Consider the following 14,100-nt stretch of genomic DNA (forward strand, 5'->3'; position numbering starts at 1 on the left):
TTTGCACTCACGTGCAAGTGTGCCCCCTCTTCCCGTTCAAAAAGTCTGCTAGGAGAGAGCGCTCGCAAGAATCGTGACAGCCAGCACAAACTCGTGGCGCAGGTGGTTGTTGGTTGATTACACGAAAACCAAAGGCGAGCTTCGCGTGCAGTGGCGCTACACGCACTTTAAAATTGAGTTTAAATATGTTCTAGGCGATATTATCCATCGATATTTCGTAGGTGATGCGTGTGTGTCCACCCAAATCTATCCCACAAGTTATCTCGCCTTCAAAATTTTGTGTCAGTACTCTTCTAACAAAGTCTCTTCGCTGCGTAAAGCAAGACGCTGGATTGCACACATCGCTGACATATCTGAACCAGAGAAGGTTATCACAACGAAAGAAAGCCTGTAGGAACATTTAGATTGTTGCCGTCGATGGGATGAAACAGTGTTCTTCACGTCACCGTTTTTTCCGGCATTCCCAGTGCAGCTTGTCGCTTGGCACGAAGTTGTCCCTCTTTAAGAACTCAAAGGTAAGAGGTTCTTGAAACGATGCACCTGCAGGTATTAGGCTGCCGAAGTTACTAGAACGTAGGGTATTACCGTCACTACCGCATCTTGCTAAAACGTTTGTCTCACGCGTGGTCTCACCTTTCACTCCTTTCTCTCTTTATTCTTTCGGCGAAAAACATGGGAGAGCTTCCACGGCCAGGCACGTAGCCAGGATTTTTTTTCGGGGGGGGGGGGGGGGGGGGCAAGCCCTATTTGTTCGAAAGAAAGTCTTTCCATGGCAAAAAGAAACAAAAAGTTGCCCGGGAATATAGAAGGCTGGACAAATTTCGCCCCCCCCCCCCTTGCCTACGTGCCTGTCCACGGCAGCTGAAGGTTTTTCGGATGGCAGTCCTAATGTTGTAGGTTTGACGTTGCACTGCGCTTCTTACAGCGTAGGAGTGAAAGGAAAGTGGCTGCATCGCCTTTGTTTACGACAAGAGTTTTCACTATCAAATTTGTCGGGAAACAGCGGTGCGCATTGACAAGGCACAGGCGGCTGGCGACTGTCCCACCGTCCTGCGAGTGTCTAGACGCGCGCGTTGCTGCCCTAGTCGTATGAATCTGGAGACTGGTACTGTGGTTGCCACTTGACCCGTCCCGGCGACATGAGGTAAGCGTAGGTCACGCACAAATATATAGCTTGCGTTTAGAACTTTCGGTTTGATATCGTCACCCCTTGATTCTTTTGTTTCTGGGTTCAAGAAGACTTGAAACGTGCCTATCATTGCCAGCTGCAGTATTGGAGATAGCAGTCACGCCAAGTATTCAGCCAAGTATATCCTGCAATTTGTCGTCATTAACCTGTTCAGAGCAGCCAAGTCCGAAAACTGACTATAGTGTATCTTTCTGCAGCCCTTCTAATGCAGTTACGAGGAATGTACCAATATCCTACAGAATCCGCTATAACACTATGATTGAATTAAGTACTTTTTTCTTCAGTATATTTTTTCCACATGTTAAAAAACTTCAAGGTATGTTTTCCAAGACATGTGAAAGAATATGAACATGAATTGTTTTCTTTTGCATGAAATAAACGCTGCCCACGATTTTGTGTTCGGAAGTTTCAAAGGCACTGAAGCAATGACCCACTGACTGAGATAAATTAGAAAAAGTACAAGCGATATGTCGCACGCTCATATATTCAGCATCTCTTGCTCATGCTCAGCCCGATATAATGTTAATACGCACATTGCGATTTATTCTTTCGGTTAGAAAGTGCGCAGCTATTTTTTTAAGGTATTATGCAGAAAGTCACTTGCAAGGCTTACGTAAATATGCGTAAGTACTGTGCCACTTGCTAATTTTCGTCGTCTGTGATGCTGCTGCCGTTCTGCTTTAGTCGATGCTGTCCTCGTTTTACTTGTTAAAATGGTGCGACGTACGCGTGGAGATGAGCAAATGGAGCAGTGCTTTATTTATTTTGAAGCACTCTCTAAAAGAAATAGTTTCATTTGCAAAGCGGCACATGCGCAGCTCCGAAACCCCCTACACTCGCGTGCCTCCCCTGGTCCGACTGTCAGAAACGCTATTTGTTTATCGGTTAAAACCAGTGACGGTTCACTCACGCATTTCTCTCCTTGTTTCTTTATCAAGAAAGCTTCTAAGAGCCGCCACTCGTGCCTTGTCGCCTTGAAAGGTTTGACCTCGCTTCTCAGCGACTGAAAACGACCTGGAGTGGGTTGAGGGAAAGCAACAACGGTATTGCGGTACCGCTCTTCCTTTCTCGCTCGTTGTGCTTTCGCCGCTGCTAATTGGGGTAAAGGCACCCCAACACCACAAAAGCTTTTGTCGAAATTTACTGTGTGGTGTCACGCCTCATTATTGCCTGTCAGCCCATGCATTCTTAACGATCCACCTGTTGTTCGGGGGACGCACTAGTGCTGCTAGTGCGTCACTGGAACTGGGAGCGGACGAGCGAGAGAGGAGGAGCGCTACCGTAATCCCATACCTTATTTGTGTACCGTGTTCGCGCACCGTGCACCTGCCGTGGCGCCATACGGATGGCTTTTGTCCAAACGAGTAATCCGAGTACAAGTGCTGACAACGCGAGGTCAACGAGCCTCCTAATCCCCGGAAGGATCGTGAGAGATGGCGGTCCTCAACCTCTGAAGTCTTGCGTAGTCAACGGTACATTGAATTTTGAAGTGCAAGTGTGTGCTCATCATTATGACCCCACAAAGGTTCCAGGATTGGTGGAATCCTGGTGTGGTGACAGCGTGGAGACAGGGAAAATGGGGTGGACCTCAATCTGCTAATTTAATCCGGTGCTGGAACACCGTGCCTGTTCCCTGAGATCTGGATAATGTAAATTACTTGTATAGTTTTCTTCCTTCCATCAACTTATCTTGATGACTGCCCGGCAAGACACGAACCCGTGTTCGCACCGGCCACGCAGCCCGATTTCTAAAAAAGGTTTAATGCAGCAAAATGGGCATATATCTGAAGTGTGGCAGCCCGTAATTTGTAGTAATTCTTCCAATTTATTAAGACTAGAAAACTGATTAGGACAAATGAGTGGAACCACTTTAAGTACAAAGTAACAGTATTTATGCTGTGATGGTGTTCTTTTAATAATAGTAACACTAAAAAAAGTGAGCCCCCCCCCTCTCTAATTTTCTTCAAGCGACCGCCCCCCCCCCCCCTAAAATGAGTGGCTGGATCCGCCCCTGTCCTCTTCTGTGCAGGAGATCACACAAGCGCTGAGGAAATCAGTTCCAGCCTTGAAGAACATAAGTGCTGTCTGTCTGTCTGTCTTAGAAAAAGTTTATGTCATCGTAGGACGCTACGAACATTTAAAAACAGTGTCCGTACAACAAGAACATTAACATACACAAATGACGAAACACATATCTGTCTTTCTGTTTGTCTGTCTGTCACCCGATTCAGCGAACCGGCCAAAGTTGAACCACTAGCTTGCTTACCGCGCCCACCCATCTTTGGTACGGCTGTTCATACTTGTGAATGTTGTCGTTGAAAAAAAAACCGCCAGGCCTGCGCTGAAACTGCAGCACAGTCACAGCGAAAGCTGGAAGAGCGGCGTTTCTAGAGCCCGTTGTAAGCTCTCTTGGGGCTACAATACAAGTACACTAGAAAGGTACCCACTACGCCATAAATCCCAATTTTTGTGAAGTTGGGAAGCACCTACTAAGCCATTATTCGTCATTCTGCGGAGAAGCGAGGCACCAGCTACACGTCTGTAAGGCATTATGTGTACTTTGATGACGCGACGACTGATGACGATGAAGAATTATGGCTCAGCCCTTTGTAATGGGTTGGAAGCTTTAAACGGCCCACCAGTTATGTAATTTGCACTGGGTGACGCCCGGTCGCCATTTCCGTCTCCCGTCATGCTTTATAACATACGTTGACGCGGGAGAGAGACGGGGGGGAGGGGCGAAGAACTTTACTGAAACCCCCAGGAAATTCTCTTTACTGAAACCCCCAGGCTTATGGGCTTCCTTGGCAACCAATACAAGTCCACTTGCGAGGAACCCACTACGCTATAAATCATTGTAATTTTACTGAGACCCCGAGGAGAGAGAGAGAAATAGATGAAAAGGAAACGCAGGGAGGTTAACCTGGCGCGAATGACCGGTTTGCTACCCTGCACAGGGGTGGGGATATAGGGGTCGGAAAGAGGACAGAGATGAGAGTGAGATAAAATGAAAACGAGAAAAAAAAACGCACACATGCACACACACACGCAAGACGTTCCAGTCAGAGCCGTTCTGAGAGACCAGTTGAACGCAGAAAGCGCAGTAGCGCTTGCACAGCCTTTTTCTGTGACGTTTGGTCCGGTCGATGGCGCAGGATTCTTTCTTCCGACAGAGTGAGGTCGTCCAATTTATCGAGCGCGTTGCAAAGTGTCTGTCTCTGTGAACAGTACTGTGGGCAGTCGCACAGAATATGTTGAATTGTTTCATCACTGCCGCAGTGGTCACATGATGCGGTGTCGTCCATTCCTATGCGGCACGCGTACGCGCGCGTAAATGCGACACCCAACCATAACCTGCACAGGAGGGTAGCGTCACGTCGGCGAAGGCCTGGAGGAATTTGAAGGCTGAGAGTTGGGTCCAGGGAATATAGTCGCGCATGCCTGAAGTGCGGCTCGTTCCATTGCGACCCCGAGGAAATGGATCATGCGCTTATGGGCTTCCTTGGCAACCAATACAAATGCACTTGCGAGAAACCCGCTACGTTGTAAGTGTTGTTTTTTTGAGAAGTAGGGCAGCAGGCACTGTGCCATTTTTCGTCAATCTACGGAGAGCCGTGGTACCTGCTAAACGCATGTAAGGCATTATGCGCACTTTGTTGATGCTGTGCCTGATGACGACGAAGAATTATGGCAGATCCCTTTGTAATTGGTTGGAAGCATTCAACAACCTACTCGTTGCGCAATTCGCATTGTGTTCCGCCTGTTTACAGAATTCGCGTTGTGTGACGCTTTGTGCTTATTTTACTCTTCCACGCTATATTGCATATGCTAATGTGGTTCCTTCCCGACATGAAGCCTGTATAGGACCTTTTAGCAAAGCAGTTTCAAGCACCGGCATGGCTCAGAGGTTGAATACTGGGCTCCCACGCAGAGGGCCCAGGTTCGAACCTCGTTCCATCCTGGAATTTTTTTCTTATTTCGAGCGATACTGGTTACGGACACCGGCGGCGGTGGCGGCGGCGGACAACTACGGCACCAAAAACGGCCGGTGAAATGATCTCATAACAGCTTTCGCTTGTAAAAGTAAATATTACGCATATCTGAGTTGCAACACCACTAGGTAAGTATTAGGTGGTGTGTTCCTTTAATAGAAGATACATAGATACGTAATTCTAAAGATCCTAGTTTCTTAAGTTGCGCTGAAAATGCGGCTGCGCTGAAAATGATATGCGCGCCAACAACGCCCTCTGCCACGGAGGAAGGAAACCCTCTGCACAAGCTCATGTTTCCCGACGTATTGCCAGATGGCGTCCGTATCTCACGCAGCGCCTCCTCTATCGGCATTTGCAGCGGGGCACGCAGATACGCGGCCCATTTTTTTTTCTCTCCATGTCTATACGTTGCGCCGCGTGCCGAAGTAACGGTTCTAAAGCTCGCCTCCTGGAGGCATGTTAGCCGGACATCTCAATTTATTGTGACGCGTCAAACGATGAACCGACTTGAAACAAACCTTTTGCGGTAAAACGCTGTCCAGATATATGACATCCTTGCAACTCTCTGTGATTAAGGAAAACTTGCAACGATGCGCGTTGAAGGGCCCCTTTAAACGAACTGAACAACGGACGACATGCATCAATACATGTGGAAGACAGCAGCGGCTGCTTGAAAGCGTATGGGAGCCGTCGTCCACTTTTGCCAGCAGGGAAGCGCCTTTGCGGCACTATGAAGACTCGCTTTTGTAGTAACTCGTTTTTACAGTACATCTCAATTGAAGATCCTTACTTAAAGAAAGAGGCTGGACTGGAAAATGCAGTTTACATGCATTTCCAGCGCTTTGAGAAAACTGATAAATGAGAGAGCCGATAATAGGCACAGGATGGCTAGGACTCTGGTCTTTCAGCTGATTTGTATTTCATGAATAAATGCCCCCCCCCCACAAACACACACACACACACACACACACACACACACACACACACACACACACACACACACACACACACACACACACACACACACACACACACACACACACACACACACACACACACACACACACACACACACACACACACACACACATCTGAACACATACATATATATCTGAAAGGCCAGAGTCGTACGGTGTGTCTGAAAAGTAATGTCGATGAGTCGATTAAAAAAGTCACAGTTTCGCCGCAACGGCGAAGCACTGAATGCGATAGCAACAAATTAGAATGTCAGGCGAAGAACGGCAAGCAGCTTGTTACTTGCAACGCGCCGCTCGAGCGCAAAGGACTGGCGAAAAGAACACACACAGGACGACCGCGAACTAACAACGGTCACAGCTCAACACTTGCAGCGCACTGCTCAAACACAAGGAAGGACACTCGAAAAGAACGCACAGGTACACACAGGACGAGCGCGAACTGTTACGGTTGTTACTTCTTCGTGTTTGAGCAGCGCGCGACAACCCAAAGCGCTTAGACTTCTTTTTCTTTAAAGTGGTCATGAAGCACCCCTTGGGCTTGTTGAAAAACACATCCTGCGGAAAGCTGACACGGCTATGAACTGCTCTGCCAAATATTACAGTCGTGCGCGCCGCGTAAAGGCCACAAGCGGTGCGCGAAGTTGCCGTTTCCTCAGGCGCCCTCTTTTCAAACAGAGGCCGGTTCTCACTCTCGTCGGTGGGCGGGGCGTCTGCACGTTGACGTCGCGGATCTGCCAGTTTACGTCGCAAGAGACATAGCATGCTTATTGGCCGATAGCCGACGTAAATCGAGAGCGGCGTTCGGATGAGTTGCGCTTCTTGCCGCGGGGTGCCGCCACTTGCCGGCACCGCACTCCTCAGTACACGGTAGCCGCACTCGCGCAAGCGAATCACAGCGGGAGAGCGATCGCGTTTCATGACGCGCGCTGACGTAACTTCTTTCCCCCGTGCCATCCCTCCCTGTCTAGCTTCCATTGCGCTCGTTGCGAGCGACCGAGCGGCGGGGCCCGCGGCGATCGAGCGGCAGCAGGACGCTCGGACGCGGCCTCGTTTCACATGCACCGCTTTTGCGCGGCGCGCGCCTCTGCGATGCGCAGTGATGGTTGTGGGAAGCGCCCGTTATCCGCGGGTTTCCTTTCTCCGGGCTCGCTTGTTTTGGTGCGCTTTGGTTGCAAGTTTCACCAGCCTTCTACTTCGGTGATCGATTTTCACGCGCCTAAACCTTGAATAACGAAAATGAGCAGTGTATCAGAGTGCAATTAAACAACTTCAGTAGTCACGTTTATTTCTGTTCCAGCTTTCTTTTTTTACCACGCAAGTCATGTTGCACGCACATACACTTGGCCATGGAAAAGCAAAAGAAAGAATTTGTTTTTGGGGTTTTAAGCTTTCACAGGGCTTTCGGTGGCTTTTGCTCTCGAATGCCGCAAGGCGTTGGTGCGCCGTATGGGCCGGCAAGCGGATGCAAGCGGCCCAGTCGACGACATTGTGGGTTTGTGAAGGAGCTCGTCTCTTCTTTTTTTTTTTGCCTATGGGCATTCTGCAGTAAAGAGGCGGCGGCATTTGTCGCCTTCGGGGTACGTGACCACTAAAAAAAGAAGAAAATAAAACAGTAAACTATTCGAACGTGCTGCACCAGAGTAGTAAAAAAAAACTGAAACATCTGCTGCGAACAAGTGCGGAGTGTCGTAGGTTCCCCCTGTCCGGACCTATGTTGGTGTCACGATTAGATAAAAATACAAAAGAACAAAATGACACGTGCAAACGATTTGTCTGCTTTGATGGAAGCGCAGTAGAGAACAACAATAGGAAAAGAACGCGGCGTTTTCTACACTGCCAGCTCGTTGCAGCGAATGTCGTCTGCTAGGAAACCGAGTCGGAGCGAGTTCCTCCCGGCGCGCGCGGCTACTCTCGTCTCCATCCCTACAGTCACGTGCTCCCCGCGTCTCTGCTCCCCCATTGGTTGACCTTGGGCAGACGCTCTAGACGCTCTGCCGCGAGCGAACTTTTCCAAATGGAGCGAAGAAGATCGCAGCGTCCTTTGGTCGCCCTTAAAACCTGTTTTTTGGGTTCCCGCGACGGCAGCCGCTCCGCTCCTGTTTCACATGCAGCGGTTTTGCTCCAAGAGCGGAGCGGCTGCCGTCGCGGGAGCCCGAAAAACAGGTTTTAAGAGCGACCAAAGGACGCTGCGATCTTCTTCGCTCCATTTGGAAAAATTCGCTCGCGGCAGAGCGTCTAGAGCGTCTGCCCAAGGTCAACCAATGGGGGAGCAGTGACGCGGGGAGCACGTGACTGTAGGGATGGAGACGAGAGTAGCCGCGCGCGCCGGGAGGAACTCGCTCCGACTAGACGACATTCGCTGCAACGAGCTGGCAGTGTAGAAAACGCCGCGTTCTTTTCCTATTGTTGTTCTCTACTGCGCTTCCATCAAAGCAGACAAATCGTTTGCACGTGTCATTTTGTTCTTTTGTATTTTTATCTAATCGTGACACCAACATAGGTCCGGACAGGGGGAACCTACGACACTCCGCACTTGTTCGCAGCAGATGTTTCAGTTTTTTTTACTACTCTGGTGCAGCACGTTCGAATAGTTTACTGTTTTATTTTCTTCTTTTTTTAGTGGTCACGGACCCCGAAGGCGACAAATGCCGCCGCCTCTTTACTGCAGAATGCCCATAGGCAAAAAAAAAGAAGAGACGAGCTCCTTCACAAACCCACAATGTCGTCGACTGGGCCGCTTCCATCCGTTTGCCGGCCCATGCGGCGCACCAACGCCTTGCAGCATTCGAGAGGAAAAGCCACCGAAAGCCCTGTGAAAGCTTAAAACCCCCAAAACAAATTCTTTTGCTTTTCCATGGCCAAGTGTATGTGCGTGCAACATGACTTGCGTGGTAAAAAAAGAAAGCTGGAACAGAAATAAACGTGACTACTGAAGTTGTTTAACTGCACTGATGCACTGCACGTTTTCATCATTCAAGGTTTAGGCGCGTGAAAATCGATCATCGAAGTAGAAGGCTGGTGAAAGTCGCAACCCAAGCGCGCAAAAACAAGCGAGCCCGGAGAAAGGAAACCCGCGGATAACGGGCGCTTCCCACAACCATCACTGCGCATCGCAGAGGCGCGCGCCGCGCAAAAGCGGTGCATGTGAAACGAAGCCGCGTCCGAGCGTCCTGCTGCCGCTCGATCGCCGCGAGCCCCGCCGCTCGGTCGTTCCACATCGTCAGTGTGTACAGAAATGGGCCACTTTTTGTGCACGTCTGAAGGAAAATGTAAGAGCGTAGCTTTAAAGCGCGCCCTTCGGGCAATCTCGCGGGTGATACTACACATACTGAGACACCTACGAACTCTGCGTGCCGTTAGCGTTAAATTTTGTATAAAAATAGCTCGCCGTTGTTATGCTGAAACAGCCGGTGGTGCGTGGCCGAGTTGTTTAAAGCAGCGTGTTGCGGATCGAGGGGTCGAAGGGTCGAATCCCAGTGGTGCGCTTCGGAATTTTTTCTTCCGATTATTTTTCTTTGGCTTTTATTTATATATACATACATATACATATCCGGGACATGACAGCGACGGCAAAAACCAGCCGAGAGTGTTCATGTAATTGCTATCGCTATAAAAAAAATCAAAAGCCAATTCCACGCCTGTGAAATCTGAGTAAACAACGGAGCTAGCAAGCAAGCGCCACCACCTGGAGAACGCAGATTGAGTTATTTCTTCTTCCATTCATTCATATCTCTTTCTTTGTGTCTTTCTATATTTCCATATCCTCCTAACCCTCACTTCACTTTCCCCCATTGCTGTACCATACTGTACATGTGTTATGGTTTACCCTCTCCCATCCTCCTTTCCTTCCTCCTCACCCTCACTTCACTTTCTCATCCCCTTGCTATACTATACTATCCATGACTATGCTGCGCTAAGAGCTGCCAGGAAAGCATGCAGCCGCACGCTGTACACATTTCGCATTGCCGGCGCGGGAGTAACGTGACAGGAGTGGTCTCGAGGTGGACGCGCCCGCCGGCCGAACGAAGAGGGTGCACGGAAGACCTGTACAAACCGACACTGCATGCGCATGTCCGTTGCTATGACGACGCATGTGCGAGAAGGAAGTTCACTGACCTTCGAGGTCAAACACACGCACAAAGTCGTTTTCTGGTTCTGTACCGCGACGAGTGGAGATTTCGCTTTAAACGTTTCTTGCTACTCCCCTGGTTTAATAGACAAAATTGTGGCTTCGAAGCTGGCATATTTCTATTTCACGATCCTTAAATGTCCTCACATTGCTCTAGACGATATCAAATAATTTGTATTAAATACATCTAACTGGCAGTCGTAGGACTCTCACCAGCGCTTATTAATGTGCCCTATGGTTACTGTTTATGGCTAAGAGCCTCGAGAAGATCCGATATGGTAACTTCATATGCTCTTGCGCGGCTCGTAGATACTATTGCCCTTATTGCCTACTGCGCGTAGTCGTCAACTGAATATGGAGTGGTGTGTAATCGACTGTGGACGACATATATACAGGGTGTCCCAGCTACCACGCAGCGCGACTTAAAAATAGAGGAACGGCGTTGCGCGAAGCAAACGTATTGCATGTTGCTCCTAGTACACTGGAGTAGCCACTGCTATTTTTTTCAATGAGGTTTAATTAATTAGTCATAACTAGATTTGTAACTTGACAAGTACTCACATAAATGTCACAATGTCAATGAGGCGTATGTAGGCATGTTCAAAGGACATCTAACTGCACAATTTTCAACAACGTACTAATTACGGGCTCATTTTTTCTGGCTCATAAAGAAAGCCCGCGAAATATGAAAAATAACACGTGACTACGCTCACAACCGCAAAGGAAACCAGCGCCCTCAAATAAGCTTACTGCAAACAACCGCTTTGCCTGTTGTCCGTTGCATGCGAGAAACAGCGTTCCGCATTTCGGCAAGGGTACAGGTCGGGCGCCAACGATATGCGCGCAATTTCGCTGGGATTCATTCCGTTCGATAGTACGCCGCAATCATCCATATCTCGCCGCCGACTGTTCTCATTGATAACGCGGCAGGTGTTCTGATTACGGCCTGAACCAAGCGGTGCGTTTCTTAGGCCGGGGAGTGGCAGATAGGGCGATGCGTTTTTTTTTCTGCATTTTTTTCCTTGATATTGTCTACCTCATAGGGAGCCTGTTTGAGGGCGCTGGTTCCCGACGCGCGCAACAGTCTAGTCACGTGTCACTTTTCATATTTCGCGGGCTTTCTTGATCAAGCGGAAAAAGATGAGCGCGCAATTAGCATGTTGCTGAAAGTAGCGCAGTTAGATGCCATTTGAACATGCCTACATACGCTTCATTGACATTTTGACATTTAGGTGAGCACTTGTCGAAATACAAATACAATTATGACTAATTAATTAAACCTCATTAACGAAAAAAATAGCAGTGTCTACCACAGTGTACTAGGAACAATATAGTAGGTTTGCTTCGCGTAACGCCATTCCTATTTTTTAAAATTGTGCTGCATATGTTAGCTGGGACACCCTGTATAGTTCAGCTATAAAAACAAAAAATCAGGCAATCTCTCGCTAAAGGGGACCATGAGGCGATGCGAAGCAGCGTTTCGGCATGTCGAGCCCGCGTTTCAGAGGGGGAAATGGGAGAGGGGAAAGGGTCTGCGCATGCGCAGTAAGGGTGGTCACGCCGCACACCACCGGTTTGAACTCCGCCATAAGATGCTTCGCATCTAAAAAAAAAGGTAATTCTGACTTTGGACATTCAAAACAAGGGGCTGGCGCGAACGCCGAGCCCCACTACCAAAAATTACATGCCCCAGCTATCCCAGTTTGGGAAAGTGGCGCGCTTCAGCCAACCGCAGTGCAATGGAAAGCCTCAGCACCGAGCCCCAGCCTGGCTGATCACCGGAGAGCTCGACACCAGGTAAGTATGCCGTCCGGACAGTCGACGACAAACCCCATTTCAGGAGCCCCGCCACATGGCACGAGATGCAACGCAGTTTATAGTGCAAATCCAAAAGCGTCGACAAAAAAATGGGATTTTCTGTTTATGCATATCTTCACAATACCTTAAATAACGCAGGTCTGTAAATTTGAACAAGATAATAGTAGCATTGCAAGGAAGCTTCACGGCAAAAATATACGCAGAAAAAAGTTACACTTGGAAACGCAAACTACAAATGGCTCACCGTGGCCTCCGATCGGCTCGGTCGGCAGCGTAAATAGTATTCAACGTTGATAATATTTTAGTACACTAAAGTATATATGCTGAGGTGTGCCTTACCAAGCACAGTTTCGTACAACATCGCCAAGAAGCCAGAAGATTTATGGGAATTCTTGGGTGATGAGCTCTTTTTTTTTTCTGGAGAAAATTAGTCGAGCCCTAGCACCGCCACATTTTTTGCCATTCCGCTTCATACTCGTGGCGCGTTCTTGATTCTGGCTCTCTGTGGCCATCAAGACTAGCGTGAGAAAAACGCATGATTTAGCTCACGCTAAGCGCGTTCCGTTGAGAAGGACTGACAACGTGTGATTACATCATGATGGAAATCAAATGAGCGTGAATTGAGTGATAGATTCAAGCATCTTTCCCGCGATTTGAGTAGCATTATATTTTGAAACGTCGTTTAAAGGGACCGACAACTGGGCAGAACGTGTGATTAGATCTGGTAGAAATGAAAACAGCGTGAAATATAGTCACAGATTCCTTGACAGATATTTTTAAAGCGTGCTTCAAAGTAACAAAAACTCCAACATTTTTCAAGCGCGACAACAAAAGGAAGTCTGGAGGAGCCATGGCAGGACAGTAGGGCAGCTGCAGGAGAACCCTTGGCACCTTTCAATCGACAAGGAAACGGCTCAATACGAAAGCGGTGTAGAGGGGCGCACTGGTGATGGTCGTTGACGCCCGCCAAGCGCGGGCTTCATCGACGACATCTTTACGTTCTAAAAAGGTCTTATGCCGCCGGGACACTTCACGTTATGACTAACGATTACCACCAAAGGTCTTTATCATAGGCGTGCGCACGGTTCCCCATCAGGGGGGGGGGGGGGGGCAAAGGTTCATCGCTCCCCCCCACCCTACTAAGTCAATGTATGGGGCAGATTTTGCGCCCCCCCCCCCCTCTTAGGTGTCTAGAAAGGTCAATGTACAGGGCACATTTTGCGCTCCGCCCCCCTCTTAGGTGATTAGGGGGGCGGCCACCCCCCTGCCCCCCCCCCCCCCCCCCTGTGCGCACGCCTATGGTCTTTATCGTAGGAAAACTTTCCACTTTGGGTTTGTCGAGTTTGACGCAAAACTTGATGGCAATCCTTTGTTGCAACGAGCGCTGCCATTGTGGCTTGCACGGGAAATGAAAACGAGTTTCACGGTCTCTCCTTACTCTCCAGATGGTAGCATACGACAGTGGCACTGAGCATGTGTAAGCCAACTTCCCCCTCCACCAGTATCAAGCGGTCCTACCTTGCTGTGAGGTATAGACGCTTTACAAGCTATATATATATATATATATATATATATATATATATATATATATATATATATATATATATATATATATATATATATATATATATATATAGAGAGAGAGAGAGAGAGAGAGAGAGCAGCGACTGCGATGCTGTGTCAAGTGCATGGTGGTCCAGTTGGAGCGGCTGTCTAGTATCGACCATGCCTCGAGTCCCAAGCAATGCGGCAGCATTTCGAGTCAATCACCTACTCTAACTTGCCCACACTTCACACGCATTACGTCACGCAGGCATATCGCAAGCGAACTCTCTGTCAATACATTTTCTGCGCATTCTCACTCCTTGTATCGGTCGAAACTGTATTAGCAAAAAATATATATTTGGTGTTACGTAGTTTCTAATCGATGCGCACTTGCTCAGCTGTGCTGCCATAGTTTTGACTGCAAGGCGAGAGCGCTCAAACAACCGCTCG

The 14,100-nt window shown here is 48.7% G+C and overlaps 1 non-coding gene across 1 annotated transcript; it reads right to left on the reverse strand.

Moving 5' to 3' along the window:
- Positions 1 to 11,929: 11,929 nt before the first annotated feature.
- Positions 11,930 to 12,092, reverse strand: LOC119375709 (U1 spliceosomal RNA). Its single transcript, XR_005180447.1, has one exon. It is a non-coding gene; the product is annotated as a U1 spliceosomal RNA (small nuclear RNA).
- Positions 12,093 to 14,100: the final 2,008 nt, after the last annotated feature.

The sequence above is a fragment of the Rhipicephalus sanguineus genome, chromosome 11 (assembly GCF_013339695.2).
Source record: "Rhipicephalus sanguineus isolate Rsan-2018 chromosome 11, BIME_Rsan_1.4, whole genome shotgun sequence".
In the NCBI taxonomy this organism is placed as follows: Eukaryota; Metazoa; Arthropoda; class Arachnida; order Ixodida; family Ixodidae; genus Rhipicephalus; species Rhipicephalus sanguineus.